Genomic DNA, 20,803 nt, shown 5'->3' with positions numbered 1-20,803 from the left:
GCACCTCTGGTGCAAAGGGCACACTGCCGGAGAAAGGAGCCAACTATGAACAACCCTTAGTTAGCGAAAGGCAGTATAACATTACTCACATCTTTCTGAGTTTACGCAGCGTTCGTCTCTTACATTCAATCGTTTGCCGCAGCGGGCCACTTAGAGAAGTGACACTTCAAAAATGAGGATGTCTGTTCACATATATGGTTCGCAGGAGTATGTAGTTCGCAAAGCCCTTCCTTCGGCAGGTATCCGCATAATAATATTAAACTGCCAATTTTAATTTAGGTGTAGGTAAAGCAAGTCCTTTGTTGAGCAATCGGATATGTTCGCAATTCTTTGTAGGTATTCAAAATACAATCACAAACCCTTTCAAAAGTACGGCGCAGAACATGACTTACCGAAAACACTGCAAGCATGCAGGGACTCCTGAAAGTTTTGCATTGCACCGCAATTATACCACTGTACTATTTTTCTATCAAAGTTGTTTTCAATCGCACGAGTGTCCCACGGCAGCAGTTAGCTTCCCATGCATATGAATAGACATAGCCGGACACCTGCGAGTTAACCGGCTGCGGCAGGCGACCTATAGAGAACTCGCAGCTGGCGGCTCTGGCTACCAAGCGGAACATGCGCGCTGCACATGTACCGCTCAGCGTACCCAACTGAGAAACGTGGCACATTTCCCGCAGCCGCGTCATTTGACCGCTACTTCGACCCCGACGCCGACCACAAATAGAGATATGGCGTTCAAATGGGCACAGCTAGCCTATGGTCTGCTTTGCCTCATGCTCGAACTGCCGCCCGTCAAGCCGCTTGAGATATGTAAGTGCTTGCCGTTCACTTTATCAACACCCAGGGCATTGCATTGCATTGATTTGATTTGATTTGTTGGGATTAACGTCCCAAAGCAACTCAGGCTATGAGAGGCGCTGTAGTGGTGTACTCCGGAAATTTCGACCCCCTGGGGTTCTTTAACGTGCACTGACATCGCACAGCACACGGAAGCCTTGAGTTTCGCCTCCATGGAAAAGCGACTGAAGAGGCCGGGATTCTATCCCGCGTCCCAAGGGCATTGCATCTACGAATCAGTGAAAGCCTAAACGTTCTGGGCGCACGAAGGCTTGGTGTCAGCCCCTCAGCAGCCGAAATTAATGAGGTAGTCATTTTTATGAGAAAGGCGTCTTGGTGGCCGAATCTGTGGTTATCGCTAATGACTATCGGATCAGCGCCTACCGACCAAACCAGAACCGTTTGAAGACGCATGAAGTATCTTAGTTATATGGGCTCGTTTCTATCCGAGTACGACATTAACTGCACGACGTTGGTGCCATAGTAGTTTATGCCTATTACAGGTTTATTCTACATGAGTGAAAAATACCGCCGTATAAATTATTTATTCGTTTCAATAGGCTACAAAATTTTACAATGTCACAAACTAAGCAATAGTTCCGCACAAGTGAGGCAAAGACGTGGCAAGATGAAACTATGAAACGTTACCGATTCACGCTATGAAACGTCAGCCATTCGAAATAAACACAGAGCTTTCTACTATGACATCCTACACAGGCCACGTGCCGCTTCACAACTTCCCAGCTTCCAAATCACATGCTACTTTGCAACTCTGTCTGCATGTACCTCTGGTCCCCTTGCTTATAGGCGTTAATAAATAAACAGCGCGAAAATGAGGACGAGACCAAACAAACGCGGTTTGAGGCTGTTTATTTATCAACTTCTATCACGCACCTACTAGCCCGCAAGCGCTCTCTTGAATCACCTTGCGTACCGATACCATGAGAGCACTTCTTTTCTAAAAACGGAAATAACTTGTAATGCGGAATTTGTTACGCAGCTTCTAACTTTGCTGTGGTTTACGACTGGAGTAGAAGGTACGTCACTGCTGCTGCTGCAAGCAAATATGATAGGCTCTCATAATGGTATACACAATTCAGTTTGAAACCAGATAGAATGAAAGAAAATAACTAATAAACAACTACTTTTGCTATGAAAGTGTGGTCTCATATTATTTATCTTATGTACGACAGGAGTATTTTAAATAAGCGCTGCAAATTTGACCAAATTAAATATTTCTCTTGACAATATAGCCTCGGGTGCGATCGGTCGTTGTTGCCACGGATTTGGGATTTATGGGACGTAGCAGCTAGAGATCGAGCAAATTAATGTTCATGGAGATGAAACGGATCTGTATATATTGGTGTGAGTTAGCCGTTAACAACACAAGAATGCAAAGACGGAGATCTATCAGGAGAAGAAATTTCAGTCATGAAGCGAGTTCAATAAGGAAGAACGAACTTGACAGAAAAAAACACGAAAAAAAGTCAACCTAGTGATATGTTATTTTACCTTACTCGCTTCTTATTACAATTATATAAATTATTTACCTGATATCCCCACCCTCATAGCTATTCCAAAAAGAAATGAACGGCAGAAAGATGAAAATTTATTGACTGTTACCTTTAATCGAACCGAAGCAACAAATTTCGGTTTGGTCTCTTTTGTTTCATCGTACGAACGCAACATCATTCTATTCGCACTCCTTATCTAAGGATGAAAATGAGTGTGCCTGCATATACTGAAACTGTGTGCTGAATACAATCTGCCTTTTCCACAAGGCCGCTCTGCGCATGCGCGCCTCTCCCCTGGCTGAAAACAAACCACCAACCCAAGCTGCGTATGCGCAGTTCTTGGCCTCCATGATCAACGCAGCCGTACCTGATCTCGGAGGTCATGTTTAGTTAATATTCGCGAAAGGCGCATGCGATAGATGGTTGTAGCTGTCAAGAACACGCACCGTCATTTCGCTGGCGCCAAGGACGTTTTCAACCAGTAGCAGAAGAATTTTCAACCACACCGAGAGGGCGCCACATTTTGTGAAAAGGGCGGATTTAATGTAAAAGTCGTATCGGACACTACGACTTGCACAGCTTTTAAATTCTAAGGCGACCTGCAATGCAGTTTGCCGAGGCTCGTTTCGCCACCTTGTAGCCACGGGTATCAAAGATCAGGCCTGCTATCTTCTTCCGCGCGCAACTATTGAAAACCGAACTTGAATTACTCGCGCGTTTTTGGACGTTGACTAAATTCCGCTCTTATTTGGTTCACATGCCCTTTTGCGTGGTGACAGACCACTATGCCTTGTGTTGGTTGTCATCACTTAAGGGTCCTATCGGGCGCTTAGGTCGCTAGGCGTTTACTAGAATACACATTTGAAGTTGTCTACAAGTCAGGCCAGTTACATCAAGACGATAACTGTCGCGCAATCCCGTCGATCCTCATTGATATTGACTGTACTGCTGACGAATACGTGTTGTTTGCAATGACCTTTCTGCACTTAGGCGCCGAACAAAGTCCTGACCCTTCCCTACGACCGATTATTGACCAGTTGCGCACCGACTACTCCGATCCTTCCTTTAGTATCTTCATCCTGCTTGACGCTACTTTGTTCTAACGTAACATGAGCCTAGATGGCTCAAAAATGTTGCTCATTCTCCCTACTCATTTCCGCTCTGCTGATTTAGCTCACCTTCATAACCCCCTAATGTACCGCATCTGGGAGTGTCATGCACGTATTATAGCGTAGGCTGGTAGTTTTTCTGACCTGGCCTTTATCGCTCTGTGCCAGCGCCTGAAAAAGCCGCCGCTTCAACTTAGTGGTCACCTTCAAACAATTCAAGTTTCTCCTATGCAATTTTCCCGCGTCGGCCTTGACGCCTTTGAGCCTTTCCTGACATCGACTTCTGTGAACAGATAGATTGTGGTCGCCAGTGATTACACAACATCATAATCTTTCACGCGAGCTATAATGAACAGCTGTGACTCCGACCACGATGATTTCCTTCTTCAAAACGTCATCCTACTTCTTGGCTGTCCCCGTCAATTACTTAAGGATTGAGGGCCCAGCTTCATTTTGAAAGTTGTGGGCGACTTACCTCGGTCATGCTCTATCCGCCATAAATTCACGACGGCCTATTGTCTCCGAACGACTCACCTTAATGAGAACCTTAACCGGACTCTAATGGAAATGATTTCCATGTACGTTTCTGACCACTATCATGAATGGGACGTTAATTTGCCTTTCGTCATATTTGTATAGAATTCGTCCCGTCCAGATACAAGCGGATACTCACCCTTTTATCTCCTCCTTGTCCGTGACCCTCTGCACCCTTCGACAGTTCACTGTCTGTTGAAGCCCATGGTAATCGTTATGCTTCCATTGCCATAGCAAGCCCCGACATCGCCCGAAACATTATTCTGGACCGTCTAAAGGCTTCCCAGACAGCCCGGAAACATTATTACGGTCATCATAGTCATCATCGAGATGTATGCTATCCGCCGGGCTCCCTCGTCCTTCTTTGGCTCCCGGCCTGCCGTGGGTACCTGTACGAGAAATTAATGCACCTTTCGGCGTGTTCCAACTGCGTATTGCAGCGACTTAGTAACGTGATCTGCAATGTAACGTCCTGTCTCTAATACCAGACTCCATTGTACCATCTGCACAAACTATTCACGTCGCTCGTCTTAAACCATACTTCCCGCTCCTCATTTGAACAAATACAGGGACCGTGTTTGCAACGCGTTGGGGTAGCGTTACGGTGTGTAGCCGAGATCTTAGAAGACGAGGAGGATGTTTTGGGCGCTGTGTTCAACAACGAAGACACTGTAGCTGAAGCTGTTGTGTAGGTGTACACTGATGTTTCCGAGGTGCTTCTGAAGTTGAACTGAGACTCTTACTGCTCGGGAACGCACCATAATCATATCACTAGGTAACAGACTGTCATTATACAGTTGCAGAAGAAACTCAGCCGACAGAAGACTGCCTTCTCATCTCCCCGTGGAAACAATTCACCTGACATTTACCTTTTTGCCTTGCATGAATACAAATTGCACGAACGACTAGGATGGCGGGAAATGCTTACGCTAGCCGCGTGGTAGTGGTAGATGGAAATGCGTGGATCTCTACTGTTTTTGCTTGCTATGCTCGTGTTCAAGTGTGCGTAAGCAGAAGAAGGAACTTTGTTGAAAGTATTAGAATAGGCGTGTGCTGTAATGAGGCATGGGATGTGTGGGTGGCGGTGGCAGCAGGATATATTGTTGCGTTGTGCAGAGATGGTGGAATGCAAGGCATCTGATGTGCATACACAAGCCGATGGCCACTGCCAACGACGCTGTGGAATATCAACAACCGTGCTGGCGACATATGTGAATTGCAATGCGTCACCTGCCTGGTTGGCAGCGCACACACCCCCTGCCTTGTTTTCGAACACAGGTGTGAAATCAAGCTCAATACACTTACTGCGCTTCATAACTTGCAACCCAGAGAATTCAACTGGTATTCTCTTATCAACGACACGCGCTTTTTTTTAAGCCAGCAAGTAAAAGGAATACCTGGTCAACAGACAATGATTAAAAAGCTGGTCTGCTTGGTTACGTGGCATTTAAATTCCTTCATTGCATTTTTCAGGGTGACTTTAAGTCATATGCGTGGTTTCACAGACATTTCTAAACGCAATATGAGCCAGATGAGCAGTCAGTGGTCCGAGAACATATCGATGAGTGCCGTCATAGAAGAGAATGCAGCGAAGAGTGCAGCGAACGGCAGTCGCACGGGAGCCAAGATTCTAGTGCCTCGGGGGAAACAGTAGCACATAGAGGTATCTTATAGTAGTCCCATAATGTCCCTAGAGAGCCCTCACAATTAATCTTTAGGCGCTTGCTGAGCTGCCGGCCCCCCACATGGTTACTCTACGCTGGTTCAGTTAACGCGTCCGCATGCTTTGTTGGTAGAGATAGACGCTTCAGGCGGGCTCTTTGCCCTTCACTTCTAACAAGCTTATACGCAGACATCTTCGGTAAATCAGGTGGAATCCTTGATGTAATAGCGGTAACCTAAAAAGGTTGAACATGCCTTTCGCTCAGTTCAGTTCAGTCGTTCAATCATGTCCGACTCTTCGTGACCCTATGGACATATCACGCCACGCTTTCCGGTCTCTCCCTATCTTCCTAACATCCCATAACGTCATCTGCAGCGCCTGGAGGATGTCATCTTACCATCGCGTTCGCTGCCTATTCCTTCTGCGGTGCCGCTCAACCTTCCCAACATCAAATCTCTCTCCATCGACTCCTCTCTTCTCATCAGACGACCAAAGTAGCTGAGCTTTAACTTTAGAATTTGACCCTCCAATGAGCAATCGGGGTTTATGGTTGACAATATCAACTGATTTGATCTTCTAGCAGTCCAAGGAACTCTCAAGAGTCTCCGCCAGCCCCACAGTTCAAACGCTTCAATTCTTCGGCGGTTAGCCTTCTTCACCCTAACGTTATGTATGTATGTATGTATGTATGTATGTACGTACGTACGTACGTATGTATGTATGTATGTATGTATGTATGTATGTATGTATGTATGTATGTATGTATGTATGTATGTATGTATGTATGTATGTATGTATGTATGTATGTATGTATGTATGTATGTATGTATGTATGTATGTATGTATGTATGTATGTATGTATGTATGTATGTATGTATGTATGTATGTATGTATGTATGTATGTATGTATGTATGTATGTATGTATGTATGTATGTATGTATGACTTTATTAAGGAGCCGTCAAAAGACCTTAACCTTAAATAACGATAACGATCATATTGTTACGAAGCGGCAAGCCGATGAAGACAGGAGGCAGAACATGACCGATGACGATGGTAGATGACGTTTAATGAATATTCCCGGCGGGCCTAGCGCGAGCGCTCCTGCCCGCGCTACTTCCCGCTTCTTCTTCCTTGTCCTCCGTAACATGACCCGGGGCCACCGAGCGATCGTCCCGATCGTGGACGAGGAAGTTTAGCGATGTTAATGATTTAATGGAATGATGATGGGCGTGTCTGGATGCTTGAAGAAGAAGAAGAAGAAGGAAGAGTAGAACGGCTTGCCGGTACGATGTCTGATGCGTGGGTGATCAGCCTCCCTTGGAGCTGTCAACCATCCGGCACCAGAGTCCATGGGACCGATGGCTCGAGGTCACGTCGGGCAGCTTGGGCGGGGGTTGCGTGTTCGTGTCCATCGGTTCCTTCGGGTCATTCAGGTCTTTCGGGCGCCTCATTTCGGTTCTGATTGGTCTGTTCTCCTTGTCTTCAGGTCCGGGCTGGAGGCTGGGTGGTGGTAGTTGTTCAGGTCTGGGCTTGAAGGGCTGGGGCGAAGCTGCTCGGCGATGTCCCTGGGCCCTCGGTGATGGTTCCGGCTTGAAGATGGCCTCGATGCTCCAAGGAGAGGACGGGGATTTCGTACGCCGCACCTCCAACCAAATGTTACGAAGCGGCAAGCCGATGAAGACAGGAGGCAGAACATGACCGATGACGATGGTAGATGACGTTTAATGAATATTCCCGGCGGGCCTAGCGCGAGCGCTCCTGCCCGCGCTACTTCCCGCTTCTTCTTCCTTGTCGTCCGTAACAATATACTCTCCATGTTCGAGTAGCCGATGGCTGCTTTGAAAACTACTGGTCGTCCTAGCCACCCAACGTTACTTGGCGCTGGCGTTGGTGGCGCTGAACGTTGCGATGCAGTGCTGCCAGCTATGCACTGTAGATTACCTGTAAAGGCAAACGAGCCGTTTGAACGACCGCGCTTAGGTGTAGAACGAAAGTTGTTTTACCATCCTGCCTTCGACATGGCGGTTTAAAATATTGGATTTAGTCGTTTTTTTTTCTCGAATGAGAAGCCAATAGAAAAATCGACACTGTTGCAGTACACTGCAGCCCATATGCTGGCAAACAGAACCGACGCACAAAACAACTGCAACAGCCGCTACATTTTTGTGGCATGTATTGCTAGATAAAAATGACACAGAGAGCAGTGCGGCTTTGCGCAGTATTGTACAGCAGCTGACTTATCGCGAGAAACACATAGGAAAACGAAAAGAGGCCTTTTGAAAGTGGCTGGCTTCAAGAACCACGCCAGCAGTAAGCTCATAAATGAACACAAAGACCACCGTGTCAGTCTTGTCAGCAGTGTGCACTTGTTGCAGACAGCGCTGGAGACTGAAATACAAGCGTTTTCGCAAAAGGACGCGAGAATCATTTGCCCCCTTGTGTTCGCATAATATTTAATGAAGTACACTTTCTCTCTGATCTTAAAGCGGGCGACTGAAGCCCATTATAGTTAGGCAGTGCGATCGCTTTACCCATGTACGCTTGTGCAACATTGTAGCAGAACTTCTACATCAAAAATGTCCCATGTAACATAACAAATGAGACCACAAAATATTTTTATTTTTTGCTTATTTCTAACAATACCTTGGCCTCAGTGGTTTCCATAAGCAAAACGAGTAATGTATTTTACACGTACGCACAAACACACACACACACGCAGGAATCACACGTTACTGTTCGCTACCAGCGGAGTACCCTATCGCGCCGGTTGTACGCCACTGCTGTTCGAAACATTCTCACACCTGAATACAGCGAACGAAAGAAGTAAACGACAACGCAAAGAGAATCAAGGGGTACCTAAAATAGCCTAGTGCTATAAGTCTACAAATAGCGCAAGATGGAAAAACAAAATCAATAAAAAATCCTACCCATCAGATGGGCTTAACAAAATTTGTTCACAAGCAGTGAAGTTTAAGGAGTATTTATCTACCACTGTCTGAGTTGATTCCAGCCAGTTCACGTCAATGCATTATGTGGTAGAAACCTTTAGATCAGATCATGGAATGAGATTTTTTTGATGCTCGTTAATTCCTGTTATATGTTCAGCAGTAACACCTCATCCTTTTGTTATATCGTCAAGCCTTATTCTCCGCTTATTTCAATGTGAACACCTGATCGACCAACACCGCTCCGCGAAACTCTTTCCAGTGTTGCTGCCGTCAATATTGGGCGAATAAGGATAGCGGCGAATGTGGGTGTCAGTAACGTCTATTCACGTGGTGCCTAGTTTTTTGCAATTAGTGTCTCTTTTGTGACGCAACCTTTCTTTGGACAGCATTCAGGTTGTGGTCATATCATTTTTCTGCCCATTAAGCAAGCATCTGATAGGGAGGTTAAAATAGTCGGCGATAGGGATTTCAACAGACGACATACGTACATGACCGTACAAAATATGTACCGACACGGCTCAGCGTAGCCGCACTCTGCAAAGCGTCAGCCTATCCAACATGGCCGCGCATCAACGGAAAGCGAATCAGGCGCACAGGTGCTTTGTGTTGTCTGCTACAGCGCGGGGGTGCGGTGTTCTTCTTTACTGAGTGCATCTGTGTGCTTGCAGCGGTCAAACACACCGAGATGTCACATTCGCGTTTCATTCACTGCAGCGTGTTTTTAGTCTTATGGAAAGTTATTAACTAGCAGACCATGCTAGGTTGGAGGCATCAATCTCTTATCCGCTGGCAAGGCTGATAAGCTACTGCAAATGAAGGCCAAGTCCTACTGAGAGATTTCAGAATGATTTGTGAGAGCTCGATCCATCACACATTATTTATGTTAGTCGTGTGACGACACGCTATCACTGTTAAGTGTACAGATGCCACTTTTTCTTTGCTGCTTATAATTATGTTGCCTCAGTGATACACTGTAGCACTGCAAGCATGGTGCGCTTTCACGCTGCAGTAGACGACACGAAGCACCGCCTCCAGGCCTCAGAGCTCCTACGCAAGTTAGCATTTACGCACGGCCGCGCCGAATTCGCTGACGCTCTGCGGACGGCGGCTACGCTGAGAAATGTTTCCACATATTTTGAACGGACCTGTGCCTCCTAGCCTATGCTTTAATGACCTCACACCAAGTGCTCTGGCACAGTGGGAGCTGTCAGAGGAGAAATGTAAAGGGGACGCCGCCAGTGAAGCATTAGAAGTAAAAAGGGCATCGCGCTTACGGTCACGTGGTGGCGCACGTTCCACAGGAATGCTCGTGGGGAGCGGGCACCGAGGCATCTCCTCTGTCATTCCAGTCGTCGGCAGAATGTAATTAAGCAGCCGCGTGCATGTGAACGTGTGTTATGGACAGTGAGCAACAGCCAAACAAGCAAGGCTGTGCATGGCAGGCCTCGTAAATGCGTCGATTCTGAAGAGGCACAGCGACAGCACGGAGAAACACAGGACGGCAAGAATGCGATCAGACATACGAAAAAAGAAACGCTCGGTGCTAACAAAACATCTTTGCTGTCTCCGCTAGGGCGACGCATTAGAAATTACATTGCAGCCAGAAACAGCAATTCTTTCGTATTCCCAGGTGCAAGCTTCTTAATTGTCTCTACCGAATTTTATTCTCAGTTGACACCGTCATCACGGGTCGGCGGCTGGACCTGGTCAAGTTCAAAGCTGTGCAGTGGGAGCCGTTCCTGCTGCTTCTCAACGCCACTCTGAACAAGCAGACGGTCCTGAACGCTGAGTGTCGCGCACACATGCAGCGATTCATCGACGCCATGGTCCAGCGGGAAGCTGCGGGCCTGGAACGTAAGGCTTGAGTAATTCTTGTGCGGCTATGAAAGCTTGATTCACAAAGGAGACAGCAAAAACGAATCAGATAGCGACAGAAAGGATTACTGCTAGTTTGGCTATCACTATGGCTCAGGATGCCTAACACGAGGTGATGTCCGGTAAAGATGACATTGCAATAATTCATGGGATGAGAGCTAGTGTTGAAGCTACAAAACTTGAACAGTACGAGCTTAATATCTCTTAACAGTTCCGAAAATATCGGTAGCTTGCAGATACCTGACCCAGGTGATCAGTCAGAGCGCCAAGAAGATGCAGTGAGAGTGCAGCTGCGTTGTCGATATCACTGATGCTTCGTAGCCTGGCCACCACTCACCGAAGGTTTGTGAACACTTTACCTAGATGGAGTGCGGGTTGTTGGGCTAGTTCGTTTTGAATATTTAAGAAGCAATTAGCGGTAATACTTGGACGGGGACAGAAGAAAACATACACGACGATTCACATACGCTACTACCAAATATATATTGGGATTTGAACACAAATAATATAAATGAAAATGTGAGCATGCGCAGACCGTACAGGCATACACGTCACGCAATTCCGATCTATTATGGCAAAAAAAGAATTAGAAAGGCACATTAAACGTCATAAATCAGCAAAGATGCGTCACTCGCATAGCGATCAGATAATTGTTTTAAAATAGATGGCCTCTAGCACAAGCCGAGCTTTTACATTTGCGCTCCTGCCTAGAATCTTCGTGTGTATTACGGCAGTTAGGAATAACGGATTAAAAGGATAAGCTACATGTGTACCGTCGCAGGCTATTTCGATAGCGTGTATCTGCGGAATATGGCGTCCACATATATTCACATTGACAGTGGTAGCCAAATAATGACTCCCTTTAAAGCTTCTGGGAGCATTAAGGTAGTATTCCATTAAAGTATCAAAGTAAACACGATAAACTACACGCTAAACAGTGAGCCCGTTCCCTTCAGTAAAATTAACCATGCAATTTTCAATTTTGTTTCACAGGAAAGTAAAAACTTACTTCAAAACTTGGTTGATGTAACTTATGAAGGTTGACTTCTTATACATATAGCATGCTGTAACCTAGTAAGAGTGCATGTGATTATACAACAATAAAATGCTGGGTCGCATAAACGCAGTATTACGATCCAGCGCTGGTCAACCTAACTTTGATCGTCTACATAATCACATATATTGGCTCACATTGTCATAGAACACCCGCTCCGGCAATCTTGAGTGCTGTATAAGGAGTGAGTGAGTGCTCGCGGCCTATACGTCTTGGCTCAGCACACTCTACATACTTGTTCAAAAAATAACACATTTTTGCCAAGCCCTCCTTATGACCTCGATAACACGCCCTGCCACAAACCATCTGCTCACAACAGCGCATTATGATGGACCACACACAGAGTAGTTGGTGCGCATATCTATATCGCAATAAACATTTTTACACCTTCAAAGGTGCAACGTTGTCCCCTGGTTATAGAAAGACCTGGAGTCTTTCTATAGCGGAATAAACAAGACATTTAAAATTCTTTCCTAAGGGAGCGACTGTAGACTTTTTATTCTATTCTATTTCTACTTTCAATATCTAAATACAACGGAAATAAAGAAAACTAAACAATGAAGATAGGAACTAAACGATATTCTCGTTTGGAATAGTCAACCATTCAGCCCCAGTGGTTGTCCATTTTCGACATCGTCCTCTTTCTTTAATGTTCCTCTCTTTTTTTCGGAGAGTTATAAGGATGAGCGGAAGAGGCGATAGGCAGGACCAGATTTTCAAGCTTTGTATGAGCGCTCTCCCGAACCTCGCCCTGCAAATTTCAACCCGTGCGGCGGCCTTGCTGCACAGTTCTTTCAGAATGGAATACGTCGACTTAAGTTTCCCTCTGCGACCACAACCAGCCAAACGAGGAGCCGTCCGTCTTCATCATGTGAGTTAGTCGATGACAACGCCCAAATGGTGTTCTTTATACATGCTGATCAACACTTAGTTTCCGTATGATCAAAGTGCGCGTCCTCTCGGCAAATGCTTCAGTAACAGATATAACCGGAAAAGAACGATTCTCTACCTTTTCCCCTTCGCCTTTCTGTGTTCTCATTGCATCGCTACTTTTAATGTGCAAGTAACAGCTGAGTTTCTTTTCATTTGAAGGGTCCTTACGCCATTCCATATTGCTTATTATAGAACAGCGCTTTAATTAGGTACGACATTAACTTATGTACAGCATACCCTCTGCGAAACAGGTCATCTTTAATCAGATTAAAAGGGAGGGTAGACAAGTGTGGTTTCCAGCGTTTAATGTCCCAAAGCGAATAAGACTATGAGAGACTCCGGAGTGGAGGGCTCAGGAAAATTCTACCGTGGGGTCCTTGTACAATGATGTCGCACAGTATATGGGCGCCTTGAATTTCGCCTCCATCGAAAGGCTGCCACTTAGACCAGAATTTGATCCCGCGTCCTTGGTTTCAGAAGTCGAGCGCCGTAAACAAGGAGCCACCGAGGCAGGGAATAAGTGTAACCGCCAGAACGTTCGAGAGTCTTAAATGAAACCCAGTGCAGGATTATGCAGCAGTGACTGAAGATTATGGCGCTTACATCTACTTTCCCCGACAGCATCATCTTGGGAGCCTTCGTTGCTGCTGTTGTCGTGGCCACAGCTCTGGACGTCATCAGCCGACTAAATTTGCCTTTTATGAATGACGCTTCCAGCTACACAGGTAGTGGTAAGAAAAAGATAACTATCCACTTCAAATCCAGTGAGTAAAGTATTGATAATATTATTGATTTATTGTCAAAAAATGTACAAGATAATAACGAATCCGTCTAAACAGATACGCTCCTCAAGTAGAGTAAAACAAGGCAGTAATGAGGAGTTAGAATAAGCAAGAACAAAAAATTGCGGAAATAATTGAATAGGCTGAAGGAATAGCTGATGGACAAGATATAAAATTATTATTATACGTATGCTTCTTATGTCTGTTCTCTCCATTACGTCTATTTTTTTAGAAACTGAAACGAGCTGCTCTTTTGCGTCTTTTGAGCTTGGCGTAAGCAGGTATTTCCAAATATAACACCTTTGTTTGTATTTTTCAGGAATGATTGATCGCAAATATGAATGTGGCCTTGTAAATAAATAGAAAAATGAATGGATTAAATTGCAACAATTAACACGAGCCCTGGCCTCAGATGCAGCCAGGCTAAAAGACCGAAAATATCGGCAAAGACCGGAGAACCCTTGCTTAAGTTCCTCGAAGTGTCAATTTTTTCTTCCTCTTTATGCTATATTCTACGTCCAAGGAAGTAAGTCCCCTCTAGCTTTTTTCTGTCTTTCGCTCCTTGCGACACTCTCATGAACACGAATTGTTGTGATATTATCTTGAATCATGCAATTGCATAAGACTAGTGACAGAGGGCAAGAACTTTGTGCCAATAATCGGAAAAATGCCGCGTGTGAATTCTTAACTTTCAGAGGTGCAAAAGCGCGTCGCTACAGAGGGCCTGTCTAAAGGCGCTGGGCTTTTTCTAGAGACCTTCCACAGAGCGACTTTGGTAATTAGGGTTGCACAATACAGCAGAAAACTCTTTGCCGCCCATTGCGCCGCCTGGATTAATCGACTAGTTGTAACCCGCACGGGCCAGACCGTTCTTTTGAACCTTGACTTGACTAGTCAGCAAGGTCTCGTACCAAAATTAGCTATACCGTCCGGGTGGTCGAACTCGTTCACAGCCTATCCCCCACTCCACAATATGCATCCTCTGTTCTACCAAAGGCACCGGAAGGCGCGGACCAAATACATCCAGGAAAAATACGGGACATACACTGAGTCCTACTGTGTAGAAGCAGCAAAGTCAGAAGCGGGGCGCACAGCAGTGATTGTATTTCACCAACAATAACTGGTTTATGCCCGCGCCCTCCCCGATGACAATGTAAAAACGGCGGAGGAGGTGGCCATTGCTTTAGTCGCCACGCATACCAACTGCGATCTATAATCACAGGTTCTATGGCTGCTTACCGCAACTACAAGGGGACATATTCGCCAAAGGACGAATATGTCCCCAGGCTGCCAGAATATTAAAAAATCATGGGCAGCCCGAACAAGACAAATGCCTCGTCTGGACACTGGGACATGAAGGCGTGGAAGAGAACGAGTGATCATATGCCGCTACCCGAGCTCTCCTTCCCCAGGACTCGACCCCTCCATTGCCCACACCCCCTGTCCCGACCCTCTGGCGACGTACGCGCAGAGGCTACAGCACTGCAGACTTTCTCGCAAAAAATATTCACCCCCAGCCAAGGGTCTCTCCAAAATGGAGGAAGTTAGATGGCGACAGGTACATATAACACACCAGCCCGTTTAAAGGCAATACACTACGAGTTCTGCGACCCCAAATTTAAATATTGCGGGGAGAAGGCAGGCTTTCACTACATGGTGTGGAACTGACCACACAATCCACCTGATGACCCAAATGCAGTAACAACTATTGAGGGGTGGGAGGCTGCCCTATCCAGCGCTAGACTAGAGGCCCAACGGGCCCTCCTGACACGCGCGCGGATAGCCGCAGCAGCCGCTGGAGGTCCGGGCTAGGGACCCCACCTACACATCCCCCTCCCTTATCAATAAAGTTTTTCAGACAGGCTGCATCACCTTCTTCATTCCCTACGCAGCGTCAGAGAACAAGGCTATGGCGCGGTTCCAGAAGCTGTCCGTGATTGAGGCAGCACGTTCCACGTTCCGCATGGACGGCGGACAAGGCGACTGCCTCAACATATTCAACGGCTTGCGGGTGCTGGCAGTTGTGTGGGTCGTCACCCTTCATACTCACATCTATATGGACAGCTCGCTCTTCGGTGAGAGGCTGCCCGCCTTTTCTTGCGTCTACATTGTTTTAAATAGCGTTTCTTTATTTCTTTACGATGAACACCTAAACGAGTGAACAGAGCACCCTGCCAGAAATATTGTAGAAGCTGCTGCTTCTGTTTCTGAACTAGAATTAAGATCGGCGTCCTCCTATCGTAACTTATTGTCTGGGATTATAATCCCGCATGCACTTAAGGGCGAACAGGGTCTTGGGAAATTGTGTGGGAAATTCTGTTTCCAATGCAGAGATGAAGCAGAGAGTAGGCCCACTTAGACGGTAGGCACATATTAGGCTCACACAAGTGCCACTCATCGGCGTTGTCCGCGCTGCAATGGAGTGTAAACTGCACTGCCGGGTGCTGCGATGGGCCGTTCTCTATCGTTTCGCTGACATGAAGTTTTGGGAAGTGTTTTTCGAATGTACGTTTTCGTGGTCTGCACAGCTTGAATGACCGTTACAATATAATAAATTCACTGCATATGGCAGCGTGTTAGGCTACAAAAGAAGCTGCTGGATTCGCAGGAACACCAGCGTATAGCGAACCTGTCAGCGGTACACACGCATGGCTTCACAAGCAGCGTTTTAAAGATAGATTGCTTCCGGAATAACGCATCCTCTTTGTGTTTCTTCAAACCTCTCGCCAACATTTAGCGACCTGTCACTTCTTCTTGTGCAATCCAAAATGAGAAAAATGTTTTGTTAAGTTGTGTTTTAAAGTGTTTCTAGGGACCTCCCTTCCCCCCCCCCCCCAACACTGCGTGTTGTTTTAAAAATAGTGTGTTGCGAAATGGCCTTTCCTATTCTCCCAATCTGCTCGGATGTTCATGGGTGCTCGGTACCAAAAAACGATAACACGACTACCCCGTGAAATTAGAAAACTGCTTCGAAATCTTTTGCATCCATGTATTCCTCAGGGCGCTAAGCCTACTTTTTACACCCAGTCTGTTGTGGCGTCGTGAGCACTGTCGTTGTAAACACGCTGCTAGTCTGTAAATCCCTGAGGCATTGAAGCCAATCGGTCATCATTGCAGTGTGGCGTCACGCACTCTGTGATAAGAAAATAAAAATAAACAGAATTCGGCCTACAAGCGATTTGAACGCACGATGAAGCCTGTAGGGCAGCTTCCTTGTCCGCTGCATTAATAAATTAAGCCATCGCCGTTGTTGCTGTTTTTTTGCTTCCTTCTTTAGTGCGTGGAACCGCTGATGCCCACCATCGGCGGGCTCCATAATGCGAGCCCGCTCTATACGCCCCTTTTACGTAGCTTTTAGCTGCCTCCTTTATCTGTTCGTATTTTTCTCCTCCGCAGAAAACACCAATGAAATGTACAAAATGTCAAGAACCCTTGGCCGCCAATTCCTAGTGAACGCAACCATGAGCGTAGGAATATTTATGCCCGTGAGGTTAGTCTAGACGAACATTTCATTCTATGTTCTTGCGGCCCTCCGCCTGACCTGCGTGCACTCATCAAATACGGCAATTAATTAGAACGGAAAACGAAAACCAATTTCTGGCACGCCGAAGGGAGAGCTGCATGAAGGATCTTACAACGACAAGACCTCAGCTACCTTCTTTATCAAGCATTGTCAAGAGCGACTCTTCACTTCCATATGCAATATGTGGTTCTCCTCACGAAATGTTATATCAAGACGTGATAGTCAGCATCACACGAAGAGGCCAGACGATTCTGAAGAATTACCAGCTAGATATGCAGGCACTGGTACTAATTATTCAGCTCGTGATGTTTTGCTTAGCGTTTTATTTTATTGATTCATTCGTGTACTTTCTTCATTGAGGCGAAAATTATGGTGATTAATGCATTTTAGACATGCAGGATGCACACTCTTTATTTTTATTTTATATTTCATTGACCATTTTGTCCTCAAAATAAATCGCGCCTCCTGTTTAACATACGCACGTTTTTATTTTTATTTAAGAATTGTTATTCAGCAAAAAAACGTTCACGTCTCTTTATTGGTTTTTGTTTAACTCACAAATACTGAGAACTGTTGGTTCGTGGCGCTTGAAGATAAGATTTTCAGATTAAGGAGCGTGCGATTCTGGTGCATTTGCAGCGGTTTCATGCACTGGATGACGGTTTCTAAACGATCTAGTGACAAGCATGGAAAAGCGCCCTACATCGCCCTAGTGCTCCGGCGGTATCTCAGGTGAGCTTTGATTTTTTGATAAGCCAATTAAAAACTATTAAAAGAAACATCCTTGTCAACTTATTTGGTTGGAAGCAAAACCGGTATACCATATGCGCAGTGCACCCTATAGGCGCCGCCACAGGAGAGGCTGCGTTCAGCGCCCCACGCGACAGGTTCCTCGTCCCTATCAGGAAGGCTCCCCCAACGTCTCCGCAGCCATGGCGTCTCCTAACGGTTTACCGTTTACTGTAGAGGCGGGATTTTGGATTGGGTTGAAAAATCATTTAAAGTTGCAATAATCAGCAAGGGAACTAAACTTTTTGAAGCAGACAGTGTGCATGACGGCAATGATGATGTTGAACTAGAAGCCCTGTGCATTGTGCAGAGAACCAACAGTGCTCCATCGGAAGTCATCAAATTAATGGTAAGATATATATATATATATATATATATATATATATATATATATATATATATATATATATATATATATATATATATATATATATATATATATCTGCTGGATATTTAGCGTCCTGACTGTTGCACCGTTAGCTTTATGCAATTCACCAACAGGCCCGGATTACATTCTTGAAGCTTAAAGTATAGCGTCCGGAACAGCCACTTGCGCTTGATTCTTTGTAGTCTGAGGGGAAAATACTTGGGTCGTAGAGCGGCATGCTCTTCTTCGTTCGATTTCGCATTTCCCACAAAATTCCTGCTATATATCTTGGATTTCGTTGAAGGCACCCAATCCGTGCCATCTTCGTGCAGAGGTAAGCGTAAGCATCTCAAATTGCTGCGCACATGCAATGAAGAAAAATGCGGCGCCTTTATCTAAAGTCATGTATTTGCAACATCAAGACACATGTCCAGAAACATATTGTTTTGCGCATTCTATTACTCCACTAAAATCCTACTTCTACAGCATGATGTGGATAAAAACATGGAGCTGGAACACACTCTTCGCGACGAACAAGCCAAATCAACGTGGCCGTTGTGCCGTCTCCCAATGCCGGTTTGGGAAGGCATATAATGTGTTCCAGCAGGCAAATGCAAGTATCTATTGCTGTAATCTACAACATAGCAATGCGAACGCCTGCTTTTACACGCTATTTGTGATTGAGAAAGTGGCGCAGAGCTCATTCACGACGACACGTACCGCACGGCACAGCACTGCGGGCACCGTCGTCTGTTCCAGCCTTCCTTACCGGGACGCGCTCTCCACCGCGAGTAGCGCGCATGTTGCGCCGGAGTTAGATGCTCAGGGTGCCTATACCAGGAACCCCGCACATTATAAGCTCACAAGGGACTATGGTTATAGACTATCGGCAGCAGAGGTTCAGTATAATGAACGAAACAAATGTTTTTTGAGTGGCCTTTAACTTTCCCTGCTTTGCACCAATCGCGGCTATCCAATCCTTCGAAATTCAGAACCATTGCTTAGCCAGAACTTGCTTAGCCGCTGAGCTTTTGTGGAATTACGTTTACACTGAAAATACATTGCACAGTCATACGTACATTTTTTCATACAGTATAAGGACAGGCTGACTCCAGAATCTCTAAACATTAAAATTCGTGTTAATAGTTTTCTTTATGGAGCTCACGGAGTGGAGCTCAAGGGAAAACACTCAAATTCAGACAAAGCTGCTGCACGCAGAAGAAAGAAAAAAGATAAGCGCATCTCCTAATTGGCTGTTCTAACATGTTTATTAGCCTTTTCGGTGCCTTGTAGCCATTTTGTAAGCCCTCTGAATCTCGTGAGGCCAAGACGTGTTTCAGCGTGATTGCGGTGCAATGAATATCGTGTAAACGGTGCGATCGTCTTGACTGCTCGTACTGCGTTTTGGGGGCTGGAATTGTTGGCCTGATCCTCATGCGTCTATGCGTGTTTTTTATAATTAAAATGTCTTTCCTTAGTGTGGCCAGTAAGTGTAAAGACATGCTGTTGACCCTCATGTGAAGAGTAGCATCCTTAAGCTACCTTTTTTTTTTGCCCTCGGATTCAGCAGTATAGCTACGTCAGCGTAACCTTAAGCAGTGAGTGAAGTAACTGAAGCGCATAGCAAAAGTGTAGGCATCAGGAATGCGGCAATTAGTTTTGGAGTACGTCGCAATAAGTGCAATATAATTTGACAGCTAAATCCAACTGGTGCCTCGTCAAAAGTAATTCCTGTTGCAAAAAGGAACGATACATAGTTTAAAGTGAATAAACGTTAGTGCTTCTCTATGTTACCTTTTTAGCCCCAGATATGGACGCTATTGCTGCCTAATGTGGCCGACTTAGGCTTCATACCATTCATAGCTAAGGAGGACACAATGCAACACTAGAAAACTCCACCGTAATTTTCTTCACTATAACGATAGGCAACAGCTAGTATTCTTCAGTTAGTAGCTACCTCCTATTTTGAAGACAGTGAATCCAGTTCACCAGAATCAATTGCACCTTTACAAAACACGGGCTTTGAAATCTACAACCTATGTGACAACGCTCAGAAAACACAAGAAACGAAGTAGAGGATTCAGCTAGGGATCCTTGAGCTGCACCCCACGCATCACCGTTGATGAAGCCTCTTCAGTAGTGCCTGAGAGCAAAGAGCAAGAGCCTGTTATTGATCCCCAGGTTACGTCATTCAAGCACGTTTTTCCGGCCTGGGCAAATAGTACTTGAAGAAGACAGCGCCAGCTCATCAAAAATACTACATCCGCTCAGCAGCGCAGACTATCCTGCATATGCTCGTGCCGCATTTTGACCCACCCTGTCAGTTATTCCATCGTTAAATTGCTTCGCTGAATGAGTGGCTTCACTGCACGTACAGCCTATAGTGGCTCAGCTTCCCAGCTCCTTCAATGGATACACGTTCTACGAATAACACAATGGTCATGACCACCCATCCCTGCCCAAGACCTTGCATAAGGTTGGCAGTACTTGTAAAATAAACAAATAATAACTGCTTACACGATGTCGCGGTTGTCCATTGGAATGCAAGTAGCTTAAAAGCAAGCTATTTATACTTTCTCAGACTACTTGTGCGCAACACGTTTGACTATTGCGTACAGAACAAGCTGGTATTAGTAACGATTTTCGCATCTCCATCACTGCGGGACTGACACAAACGATTAAACAACTGCATTGAAATGGCCATTCAAACAGCCCACACTGTGAGTGCTACCATGAAGTCGAAGACATAGGTCAAATATTGCTGGATTGCTACAGAGAACATGGAGAGTAGTAGGGGAAGACATAAGGGGGGGCTTCTTTAAAAAATAGTTTTCAGTTTTAAAAAGCTAGTAGGGCACGCAGCGGAT

General features: G+C 45.6%; 1 pseudogene; it reads left to right on the top strand.

Moving 5' to 3' along the window:
* The first annotated feature begins 734 nt into the window (after positions 1–734).
* LOC146195387 (nose resistant to fluoxetine protein 6-like) overlaps positions 735–20,803 on the top strand; it is a 41,403-nt pseudogene continuing 21,334 nt past the window's right edge.

This window comes from Amblyomma maculatum, chromosome 3, assembly GCF_055883805.1.
Source record: "Amblyomma maculatum isolate TAMU_Amacu chromosome 3, ASM5588380v1, whole genome shotgun sequence".
Taxonomy (NCBI): domain Eukaryota; kingdom Metazoa; phylum Arthropoda; class Arachnida; order Ixodida; family Ixodidae; genus Amblyomma; species Amblyomma maculatum.
Note: the sequence above shows the minus strand (reverse complement) of the source record. Positions and strands in the feature narration are given on the sequence as shown.